The following is a 12681-nucleotide window of genomic DNA, read 5'->3' as shown; positions in this document are numbered from 1 at the left end:
AGGAAGGTGCCCATCCAATATTCTATCCTCCAGGGGGAAGGCTTCCGGGAGCATGGTGTTTTTCGGTATCTGGGAGAGTTTAGCATGCCTGACCTGGAGATATCTATAATACTTGAAGTCAGACAAACCATATTGCTTTTTAAGTGAAGCAAAGGAAAGGACCATACCCTCCCCCGAGATGTCCTTTATTCGCAAGATCCCAATGAGGTCCCACTTATCAAACCCTTTAGAACTCCAAAGGCTCCCAAGTTTCTCAGAGCTCCACAACGGAGTGGCCAAAGTGAGTTTATTTTCCCATTGCAGTTGTTTGTTGACTGCATGCCATATATGGATGGAATGAGCCGTGAGTCCAGTCAATGGGAATCTACGGGGCTTGGCATACAAAACTCTATTATAGTCACCTCCATGGCATATCTCAGATCATCCGGGCAGCCGTAGATCCCATGATTAATAGCCGCAAGTTGGAACGCCCAATAGTATTTCTTTAGGTTGGGCAGGCTGATCCCCCCATTGTACCAATTGAGAGTTTGTTTAGAAAGCGCTATACGGGGTCTGCCTTCCCAAAGGAGTTGCCTTTGGAGACTCTCCACTTCCCTGAAATAGGAAGCTGGGACCGGGTCCATCGCGTTTTGGAGCGCATACAAGAAGCGAGGCAGGGCCATCATTTTAAAGAGGACCACTCTTCCTAACATGGAAAGGGGAAGGGATCTCCAGTGTGCTACATCTCTCTTAAGTCGTTGCATTGGAGGATCTAAGTTGCGAGAAAATCGGAGCCTCGAATTTAGCGTCACATAGATGCAGAGATATCGGAGGCCTTCGGGCGCTATCTGGATTGGGCAGTTTAGCGGAATTCTGGGTGGATCCCCGTGGATGACATAAATCACTGACTTGAACCAGTTGACAGCAAATCCCGAGTAGCTCCCGAATATAGCCATTTATATCCAGGAGACCAATTAACGATACTCTGGAGGAAGTCACATAGAGAAGAATGTCATCTGGATATAAGACTGGGAGGATATTTTATCCTCCCATTCAAGCGACCACCTCATTCCGCGGATTACTTGATCTTGTCTGATCCAGGCTGCTAATGATTCCAGGGCCAATGCAAAAAGAAGCGGCGACAGGGGGCATCCCTGGCGTGTCCACCTGCTGAGCTGGAAATCCGCAGATTTGCGGTTATTTACCACTACTCGGGCCATCGGGCCGGAGTATAGAAGATGAATCCAGCCCGTAAACTCTGGGCCAAACCCTAGCTTGTGTAAAACAGCAAATAAGTAGGACCACTTGACCATGTCAAACGCCATAGTAGCGTCTAACGATATCACCGCGTCCGGTTCCAGTATGGTGGGTGCTCTGCTGAGCACTCCGTGCAGTCTACGCAGGTTAAGAGCCGTGTTCCGGTGAGGCATAAAGCCCGATTGATAACGGTGTACTAGGGTGCTGATGACCCTTAGTACACTCTACGCAGGTTAAGAGCCGTGTTCCGGTGAGGCATAAAGCCTGATTGATCAGGGTGTACTAGGGTGCTGATGACTTTTTCCCCGCAACCAGGGAGAGGGTATCTCCCCGAATTACCATTTTGAAGGCCTCCCACAGGGTCTGTGCGGAGTCCACTGTGCCCTTGTTGTCCTTAAGTAGTTATCTGCGGCTTTAACAATGTTTTTCCGAGTGGGCAGGTCTTTTAAGTACCAGGTGTTGATAAGGGCCACCCTACCAACGCTCATATTCTCTAGCCTTACTCTTAGCCACACTGGGGAGTGATCTGATATGTCCCGGCCCAAGTGTCTAACGTGCCGTATAGTCTGCGTCTGTATCGCCGGGAAGAGGATGTAATCTATACGAGAAAAACTATTGTGCACCCTCGATACATGAGTGTATTGTGCCCTTACTGGGTTGTGTGTCCTCCACGCATCTACCAGCCCCATTGTTTCTGTAAAGTTTTTTAACAAACTCTGAGCGGGTCTAATTTCACGCGGTGGGTGGCGATCCAGTTCTCCTGACATTACTGCATTGAAGTCCCCCCCACCCCATTATCAGAGGCCAATTGGGATTGAAAGGAAAATTGTACCTATGTCTTTGAAAGTGTCTGTCTGTAGGCCTGGTGGAAAGTAAGCCGACATGAATGTGGCTGTCTCCCCTTCCCATTGGCCCAAGAACTCAATGTATCTTCCTCTCTTGTCTGCCCAAGTTGCCTGTATTGTGAAGGGAAATGCATTTTTAATCAATATGCCAACACCTCGTGACCCCAAAGTGGTCTAGTTTGTACCCTCCTCTAAGTAAAGTCATACATTTGTTCCCAACTAGGTGTGTTTCCTGTAGGAGAATTACATCTGGGGTGTGTCGTCTGATAAATCGGCTAACCATGCCCCGCTTAATCTTGTCCCCCAGGCCATTTATGTTCCAAGTGAGCACTCTGACCCCTATTTCTTGTTTAATGCTCATCAATGTGTCTCTTGCAAAGTCGCATCAGCGCTGATAGTCTCTTTGATGTTGTCGAAAAACTCAACTGTATGCACAAAACATTGATCAAACATACCTCACCCGCACTCCCAACCCCCTCCCAACTCCCCCACCCAACTACCCTGCCCTCTAGGCTTGGAACTGCCCAGTCTGAACATGCAGAGTGCCTGTCGCCCCTATAAATTACTTAAACGTAGAACTAAAGGTAGTAAACGGGAAAGGAAGTCAGCCGCCCCCCCCCCCCCCCCAGCCTCAAAAGTGTCTCAAATAAATTGACCTTAGAAGCGTTTGTTTCTGAATTCTAGAAGCAATTTAGCTGCGGACCAAGTTTGATGTCTTATCACCGCACCCATTCCCTTGTACCTGACCATGATTTTATCGTCCGGGGTTAGAAATGTCTGCTCTCAATCCTGTTCCTGCATTGCTGGGTCACCGTCTCCGTTCCCTGCTCCAGACCCACCAGGATGACGGCTGTCCAGCCACTCGGCTGCTACCTCGGGATTGTCGAAGAACCATGCCCTTCCCTCCAACTCCACCCTCAAACGCCCTGGGAACATCATGGCATATCGTATTCCCTTGTCTCTGAGTTTCTTCTTTACCGCCAGGAAGTTCCTTCGCTGTTTCTGTACCAATTGCGTAAAGTCAGGAAATAAAGAGAGGGTGGCATTTTCATACCGCAAGGGCGATCCTGCGCAGGCAGCCTGCAGGATAGCATCTCTGTCCCTGAAGTTCAGGACTCTCACGATCATTGGCGGCAGGGGTGCACCGGGCCTCGGCCGCCCACCAGGGACTCTATGCGCCAGTTCGATAGTGAAGTAGTTACTGAGTCCCATGGGTTTCAAGTGTGTCAGGATCAGCTCCTCGACAAACAGGTCAGGGGACGGTCCCTCTGATTTCTCGGGGATTCCTAGAATGTTAACATTATTGCACCTCGCCCTCCCTTCATAGTCGTCTAGCTGATGCTCAGCCCTTTCATGGGACGATTTAAGAGCTTATATGTCCTGCTGGAGCTGGGCTAAGTCGTCCGTCAGGCTAGCAGTCTTTATATCAAGGGACCTGACCTTCTCGTTCACTTTGGTGAGGTCCACGCGGATGAGATTCACCTCGATAGAGACCGTATCCAACTTGTGGTCCAGCGATTCCATTTTCTGACTTAAGGAGGATCTAACTCCATTAATGGCAGCCATGACATCTGGCAAGGTGAAGTCCTGAGCCGGGTCCGTGGCATCTCCTCCCTTCAGGCTGGCGGTCTTTGGGTCTGCCGGTGAACCCCTAGGCCTGTCTAGCTTATTAGCCTGGTCTTGCTGTGTGCCTTTAGAGGACCTGGATTGGTGCTTCTCAGAATCAAGTTTGGCAGCCATTTTGCGCCGTTCACAGTTTGTCTAGATACGTGAACTATCACGGGATGTACCTCCCCGAGCTCCCAAGTCCACTCTCCCAATGCGGGGCAGGCACTCGATCACCCAATCCCCTGAGAATCAGAGACCCGTGCCCGGGTCCCCGCCGACGTATCTTCCTGCATCCAAACAGCACCGCAGCCTTGCTAGTCACAGCCCACAGTCTCTCCTGGTCTCACCACGGGAGTCACCAGACTTAGGCAGGGTCAGCTTCACCCAAATAAAGCAGCCCTACTCCTCCAGGTTTCACCTCCCTTGTTGTCTGCGCCTCCGTTCCGCCCTCCAGACATTTGGCGCACTCAATGCAGCTGTGGACCTCTTTAGCCAGGGATTGCCCCCCGGGGGTACGGGCGCTACCTCTCAGTTCTACGAAAGGGAGTGGGTTTTTGGTAGGACAAGAGGTGATGATGCTAGAGCCCGTCTGCGTGTGCTCAGCTGCCCCTCAGTCACTCCAACCAAGTGCTCACCGCTGGTAGGCACTCCTTTCGCCGGCCTGCCTATCACCAACTCATATCAGCTGCAGTCACACCTGAATTTCCATTGTGCATGCCCCTTCTCCTGGTGCTATAAGTAACGAGAGAGGGAAACAAGAGCTGCCTGACACTCTCCCCCCCCTGCTCCAAGGAAGGTCTTCCAGCGCTTCTCTGCAGTCTGGCTCCACACCCGGCAGTGTCTCTGCTACCTCGCGGGGCCTCAAAACAACCCGAGCTCAGTGAGGAGCGCGCCACCAGGGGGGGCGCCCCCGCTCTCATAAGATCACCGTCTGTCCTCCTCACCGCCAAGCGCTTCCTCACTCCCACCGCCAGAGTCACGCCCGGCGGTTTCGGTTTGGCCGGCGATTTCCGGCCCAACTCCCCACTGATGCCTCACTTCCCGCCGGGTGCCTCTTCACACCAGTCCCCGGCTTCAGATCGCCGGGAGGCCGCTGCATACGGAACTGAGGACTCACGCGGCCATTTTTGTCTGGCGCGTGGCTCTCCCCAATCATTTTCAATAATTTTCAAAATAATCTTACTTTGACATTCCAAAGATTGTGTTGGAAATATCGTCATGCCAATTTGTTGTATCCAGACTGCTGACTAACACAATATCGTGATGGTAAGTGTATTGAGGTAAGCTTTTGATAAATGCATGAGGTTTCACCTATATGATTACTAATAATGTGTTTATTTGTTGTAAGTTGTAGTTTAGTGAATAGTTGTGCAATATAAGTTATTGAAAGTCTGTTGAAGCGTTATGACTTGTTTTTTAAGAAAGGCAATATATTGTGTTGTTACTAGTTTTATTATCAAGTGGGGAGATTCAGAAAAAGGGGTAGTACTGTGATAAAAATACATATACCTGATATGTAGGCTTGAATTTGGTGCAGCTATGGGGAGACCAGGAAAAAGGTGGATGTAAAACCAAGCATTCATTGCACCCATCACTAGGATCCTTTCCAATATCAATCAATATATATTTGGCTAGTTTAACAAAGGTTTCATACATTTCCAAAAGAAATAAGTCTCTGGACCCATAGAGCGTTGTTTTAAGAGGCTAAACACTCAAAGAAAGGAAAAAGTCAAGAAAAGAGACAAAAGGTGAAAGACAGAAAGGGAAGGAGGTTGGGAAGAATCAAGAAAGTGAGGGACCATTGGAGTTAGGGAGAAGAGAAGGGGCAGTAGAAAGAATAATAAAAACGAAGTAGGCGAGGCATAAAAAAAGGTTTGGAAGGAAGGGAGGGAGTAATGAAGAAAGGGAGAAAAGAAAATAGAAAAGAGAGGAAGAGAACCATAGGAAGGGAGAAAAAATGGAGAAAGGCATGGCATTAGTACTGTGGATATCAATGTTATCTCGGTTTCAATATGCCTGGCCCTGTGGTTCATTTTCAGTTGGAGCAATTATTTGCGGTTTCGTTTTAAATGTCAGTAAATTAAAGCTAAAAAAGCTCATCCTAAGCAAATGTTCTGTGTAAGTTAATAATTGGATATGCCTAAAATAACCATGGCACTCTATAGGAAGCTAACCACGAGGGGAGACCGCAAACACTAATGTTACCTAAAGAGCGCAGGTACACGTTTCCTGTATATGTGGTGATCAGCATTTAAAAAGTTACATAGAAAATGATGGCAAATAACGCCCACCATGGTTTACTAGAGTGCAAAAGGTAGCCGCGTTGACCCTAATTAGCTCCAAGTTTGGTTTGCATTGTTATTATTCCTTGCTCTCCTTGTATCGCAATCTTTTGAAAACATTTTACTTTTCTGACAGTGCACACCTTGACGGAAGTGCTGCCTCTACTGTCATTAGTGGTATCTGCTATCATGACTTGCAGATGGGGAATTGCCTTGATTACTTGGGGTAATCCCCATTACTCTTAGTCCTACTCGTCCTCGACCCAGTCATAACACATGAGGTATTCCACCTGACAGGAAACAAAACAGGAAACGCTTTTTAGACTCCACCCACCCTCCTATCAGGTGCTATAATACACCTCACCACCAGAAGCAAATCCTGATGTACCAAGCACCAAAGGCCCGGCAAGGGAGGGCGGGTGGGTTGTATGACTGGGTCGAGGACGAGTAGGACTAAGAGTAATGGGGATTACCCCAAGTAATCAAGGCATTACCTCTACGTCCCTCGTCCTCGACCCAGTCATAACACATGAGGCATACCAAAGCAACCCCAAAAAGGCCTTTGGCACACCACAACCAGAAAACAGAACAGACACAAAGGCGTGCAGCAAGACAGAGTTTATTAACAAACAAATCAAACATGCGGGGGAACCCCCACCGCGCGCAGCACACCAGAACCAAAATTAGGACGGTCCGAAAGGGCACAATTCAGGCGATAATGTCGCACAAAAGTGGATTCGGACGCCCAGGTCCCCGCCCTACAAATCTCATCAAGGGGAACCCCATGGAAAGCCGCCCACGAAGCAGACACACCCCTGGTAGATCTCGCCTGAACACCAGAAGGGCAAGGCAAACCAGAGCCCTGGTAAGCCAATGAAATCACCGCCTTGATCCAGCGACCCAAAGTAAGGCGAGAGGCAGCCTTACCCCTACCAGCCAGACCAAAGGTAACAAAGAGGGAGTCAGAGGACCGAAACCCAGCAGAACGATCAACATAAACAGACAAAGCCCGTCGCACATCCAAAGAATGGAGCAAGACGTCAGAGGGCGAGGAAGGAGAAGGACAGAAAGAAGGAAGAATCAATTCCTGGGAGGAATGCAACCTGGAACGGATTTTTGGCAGAAACCCGGGGTCCAAAGAAAGGACCACCGCGTCGTCCAGAAACCTCAAGAAGGGGGGAGAACAGCGCAACGCCGTAAGTTCGCCCAACCTCCGAGCAGATGTAACAGCGACCAAAAAGGCCACCTTGAAAGAGAGAAATTTTAAGTCCACAGACTCCAGAGGCTCAAAGGGAGGCGACTGCAAGGCACCCAAAACCAAAGAAAGATCCCAGGGAGGAACCGGGGAGCGGACAGCAGGAGCAGAAAGAGAGAAACTGCGAAACAAACGGGAAACCAACAACCCGTCCGAAGGCAGAAGAGAAGCTGGATCCCGAAAGGCCCGGATAGCAGCCCACTGACCCTTCAAAGTGGACAAAGCAAAACGCTTCTGAAACCCATCCAGAAAAAACTGAAGAATAGAAGAAACAGCACAAGAGGCAGGGGACAGGCCCAAGGAAGCACACCAAGAAGAAAAAGAACCCCAGTGCTTAGAATACGATGAAATCGTGGACTTCCGACGGGAAGCCTGCATCACAGTGATGAGGTGATCGGGCAAACCCCGGACACCAAGAGACAGCCGTTCAACCTCCAGACCGCCAAGGTGAGAGGTATCAACAGGGAGGACGACTGGCAAGTCAGAGGAGACGGGAAGCGGGGCAGGATCCAAGGAGGGCCCACCGCCAGTCGCAGCAGAAGGGGGAACCACGAGCGGCGAGGCCAATAAGGCAGGACAGCCACCACCTGAGCCCCCACCCGCTGAACCTTCAGCAAGAAGGCAGGGATCAGAGGAAAGGGGGGGAACGCATAGAGCAACCAAGGAGGCCACAGGGCAGTCAATGCATCCACCCCCCAAGCCCCCAACTCTGGAGTCCTGGAACAGAACAGGGGAAGCAGGGCGTCCCTCCGCGATGCAAAGAGATCCAGCACCGGAGTCCCGAACCTCAGGCACAGCAACCGGAAAGTCCGAGGCGACAGACACAGGGTGAGTGAGGACGGGAACCGCCGACTCAAGGAATCCGCCACCACGTTGTCCACACCCCTGATGTGTTGAGCAGAAAGGGCCACCAGATGACACTCGGCCCAACACGCAATGGCACAAGCCACCAAGTTCAGAGAAAGGCAGCGGGTACTGCCCTGGTGGTTGATGTAGGCCACGGTCACAGTGTTGTCCGATCTCACCAACACGTTGCACCCCAGAAGACGATCCTTGAAATGGCGAAGAGCCCGCTCCACCGCCGACAGTTCCCTCCAATTCGAAGACCGGTGCGACTCCGAAGGGAGCCAACGTGCCTGGATCGCCCAAGGACCCAGAGTAGCACCCCAACCGGAAGCACTGGCGTCCGTCGTCAACACCAAGGGGGGCGGAGGATGGAACCACATGCCCCTCGAAAGATTAGAAGAATCCAGCCACCACTGGAGAGCAGACCTCAAACCCGGAGACACCGGAACAGGAATCGAGAAGTCCAGGACCGGAAAAGGCACCCAACGCTGAACATGCCACAGCAGAGGCCGAAGATGAACCCTGGCCCAGGGCACCGTGAACACCGTGGCAGACATGTGTCCCTGAACCACCAGCCACTGTAGGAGAGGAGCCGACTTCCTGGAAAGCAACTTCCTCAGCAAGGACTGCAGACGCAGAAGCCGGGACTCCGGGAGAAAGACCTTGCCCAGCACTGAGTCGAACACAGCCCCAATGAAGGTCCTCCGAGTAGACGGGTCCAGGTGACTCTTCGGTAGATTGACAAGGAAGCCATGGTCATCGAGCGTACGCATGGTCAATGAAAGGTGGACGGACATGACCTCCGAAGACGGAGCCTGCAGCAGCCAATCGTCCAAGTAAGGAAACACGGACACCCCCAGGAGATGGAGATGAGCCACCAAAGGAGCAGCCACTTTGGTGAACACCCTGGGGGCAGACCGGAGACCGAAAGGAAGGACGCAGAACTGCCAATGACGACCATCCAGGCAAAAGCGCAGGAACTTCTGATCCCCCAACGCCATCGGGACATGTAGGTAGGCATCCTGGAGATCCAGCGACGTGAACACCCAACCCTCCTGGATCAGGGGAATCACCTTCTGCAGCGTCTCCATTTTGAAAGGAATTTTCTGAACAAACAAGTTCAAGGCCCGAAGATTGATGACAACACGGAACCCCCCCGTGATCTTCGGAACCACAAAAACAATTGAATAAGTCCCCAGTCCACGTTCCAGGGCGGGAACCGGGACAATCGCCCGTTTGGCGAACAGCGACCCAACTCCCTCCAGCAACGCCCGACGGCGAGCAGGGTCCGCAGGTAAAGAAGTCACCACCACCCCCGAGGGAGGAGGAGGGGACAGGAACTCCATCCGGTAGCCCCGTGAAAGAACATCCAGCACCCATTGGTCCGAGGTCGTCACCAACCAAGCATGGAGGAACAGCCGCAGTCTCCCACCAACCGCGGGCTGACCACCAGCGAGAACGGGCACTGGAGCGGAGTAGTCAGGAGCGAGGAGCACCAGACCCACCATCCGGCTGGGGCTTCCTCTGGAACCGCCGAGGAAAGGACCTGCGAGCACCACGCTGGCCCCGAAATGAGGACTGCTGGAACCTGGAAGGCTGTCGAAAGGACCTGGCATTCGAGAAGGACGACCCCTTCTGAGCGGGAGTATGACGGAACGACAACGAATGCTTTCTCTCCTTGAAGACTTTATGGAGCTTGGTCTCCAGGGCGTCCCCAAAAAGAAGAGTACCAGAGAAAGGCAACCTCAAAGCCATAGAACGCTGCGCAGCATCCGTCTTCCAACCTCTCAGAAGCAAGTTCCGACGGGCAGCCACCGAGGAACCACAAGAGAGTGCAGAAGCCCTGACCGAGTCAAAAGCGAGGTCCGAAAGGAACTCAGATTGACGTTCCATAGACTCCAGCAAGTCCGGACAACCGATCCCCTCCTGCATAGCAGAGAACAAAGTCTTGAAGTCAGCCAGCAAAGACTGCGCCACATATGCACCATAGACACCAGACCGCAGCGCTAAGTGAGAGCCAGCATAGGACTTCTTCAGAGCAGAGTCAATCTTTTTATCAACGCCATCCTGTAGGATATTATCATCAGCCATGGAGGGCCGACCAACCAGGGAAGCAACCACAGAGTCCACCTGCACCGAATCCGGCAGGGCAACCTCCAAATCCTGCAAAGGATACAGCTTAGACATGAATCTAGGCACAGAAATATGGTCTGGGTCCTTCCATTCCTTAAGGAGGACATCCATGACAAACGGGTGTACGGGCATAGAAGAGGACGCAGGCCTCCGAAACTGCGGCAAAACAGCATCCTGGGAAGAACTGGGCACAGACTCCACCGGGAACCCCATATTCTCCCGAACATGGCAAAGCAGATCAGGCATCAACTCCCTCGAAACGTACTTGCCCTGCAGATCCAAAGCACCCAAAGTAGTCTCATCAGAGGACGCGGAGGAAGAAATATCCGAATACAGGGGAGCAGCCTCCCCAGAGCGACCGCCTGCCCCCTCCTTGGAAGTCTTGAGACCGGACAGAGTCTCCAACAGCAGGCGCTTCAGGCGCCTAGAGCCCCTCGGACCAGCACACCGACCAGCAGGTGCAGAATCCTGACTGTCGGAGGAGGAAGAGGAGGAGGAAGAGGACCGAACAGGAGAGACATGCTTTCTCTTCCTATGGTGTTTCCCCATCATAAGCAACGTCTTCAAACACAGGAAAACAGCCACACGTGAAACACAGCAACACCAAAGCGTCACAGCACAGACTGAACTCCAGGCAAATAAATAGGCATGAAAACACTCACCCCCGCAGCTGTAGCCACTGTGAATCCAAAAAGGAGGGGCAGAAAGCAGCCTCCCAGCAGCGACCAATGAGGAAATCCAGGCCCGACACACCCGCCCGGAGCCAATGACGTCATCAGGAAGTGCAATCAGGAAGTGTCATCCCGGCTCTCAGGAGACCGACAAGGAACCCGGAGCCCACCCGGGCGCCCCACCATGCCAGACGGAGACAACGCAATGGAAGCGACATCCGGAAGCGTCCCGCTCCCACACTCGGACTCCTCTCGCGTCCGAGGACTTCCCGACCCTCAGGTCACAGGAAACACCGCCTACCCGGCTCCCGCCAATCAGGGGCCGACAGGGAGGAAAGTGAATAGAGCGCGTCCCGCCCACAAACACCGGCAAGTGCGGGACGCGCGGGCAGCCGCCTGCCCCTCCCAGCAGCGGTCCGCCCCTCCGGGATAGTAAAGGAAGACACGGAAATCCACGGGGACCCGAGAAGCCCCGCAACCCAGGGTCCCCGTATGGAGGAAAGCACAGGAAGCCCAGCAGCCCGGCTTTGTAAAGGTCCCACGTCGGTCCATGAGCACCCCCAAGGCCCCGCCAAGGAAGACACCACAGGACTCCAGAAGCAGGTAAGTGCCCGGCACTCACCCCAGCGTAACCCATCAGTATTCCGACCGACAGGAAACAAAACAGGATTTGCTTCTGGTGGTGAGGTGTATTATAGCACCTGGTAGGAGGGTGGGTGGAGTCTAAAAAGCGTTTCCTGTTTTGTTTCCTGTCAGGTGGAATACCTCATGTGTTATGACTGGGTCGAGGACGAGGGACGTAGAGGTAATGTGCTCTTCTAAACTCTCAGGCATCTGAATGTTCTCCCTGCCTAAAGTCCAATTAAGCACCTCTTAAAGAAGATTACCAAGCTCTCTTTAGCGGGAGTATACATGTATGTGAGGAAAGAGGTCAAAAGAACACATGACTTGAGTGGCTTATCTGTCGTACTTCCCGTACTGGATGGTTGATGTTCTGAGTGAGAGTTTATTTGTCAATGGCTGTTTTTCACTTTTCGACCATCCTAGGATTGAGTGATGGCCAAGAGACTTTAATTCAGCATTGTTTGGATGTGCCTATTAAATAAAGGTCAACAAGGATGCACAGTGCACGATAGTGCTCTGTCACATGGGAGGGCCCCAAGTCTCCACGCAAGCAGAAAGCGCAGAGCTATATCATGCTTTACCCATCTGGGTTTTACAATGTTTGAAACACTTGGCGCTTAAAACTCGACGTTATCTAATGTTTAGCACAGTGAGGCAGTCAAACCACTCACCGTTCACAGGGAAGGAGTCCTTTTCACTGCTCGTTTGCAATGGAGGCTGCCACCCTGCTGCATCTGAAGTGATTGCAGTGATGCCGAGACTCGAACAATGCTGGCAACTGTTCTGTGTGTGCCGAGGAGCTGGAGGAGGTGGTCGGCCTTATATCACTTTACAGGGTCTTCATGAAAGAAAACGTGTCATTTGGTGCCACACTGTAATAATGAGATGGGAAGCTGTAGTAAGTATTCAGTTGCGCCGTCCCGAAAGTGGTGCGTGGAACCAAAGTAGCCTACCCCGTCACCCCTCCTGGCATGCTCCCCTCTGAGTACCAGCACCACATGTGTCGGCACTGCTCCCGCCGATACAACAGCAAGGCAAAAGCAACTATGGTGCAAGGCACCTTGAAGCAGCATGCAGCAAAGAAAGTGGAAACATAGTAAAAATGCAAGGCTCCTAAGGAATTCTGGTTACTCCTTGTCGCCAAAATGTAATAAGGAGACGGACACCTGAAGTAAGGTAAG

Source organism: Lissotriton helveticus, chromosome 11, assembly GCF_964261635.1.
Source record: "Lissotriton helveticus chromosome 11, aLisHel1.1, whole genome shotgun sequence".
In the NCBI taxonomy this organism is placed as follows: domain Eukaryota; kingdom Metazoa; phylum Chordata; class Amphibia; order Caudata; family Salamandridae; genus Lissotriton; species Lissotriton helveticus.
Note: the sequence above shows the minus strand (reverse complement) of the source record.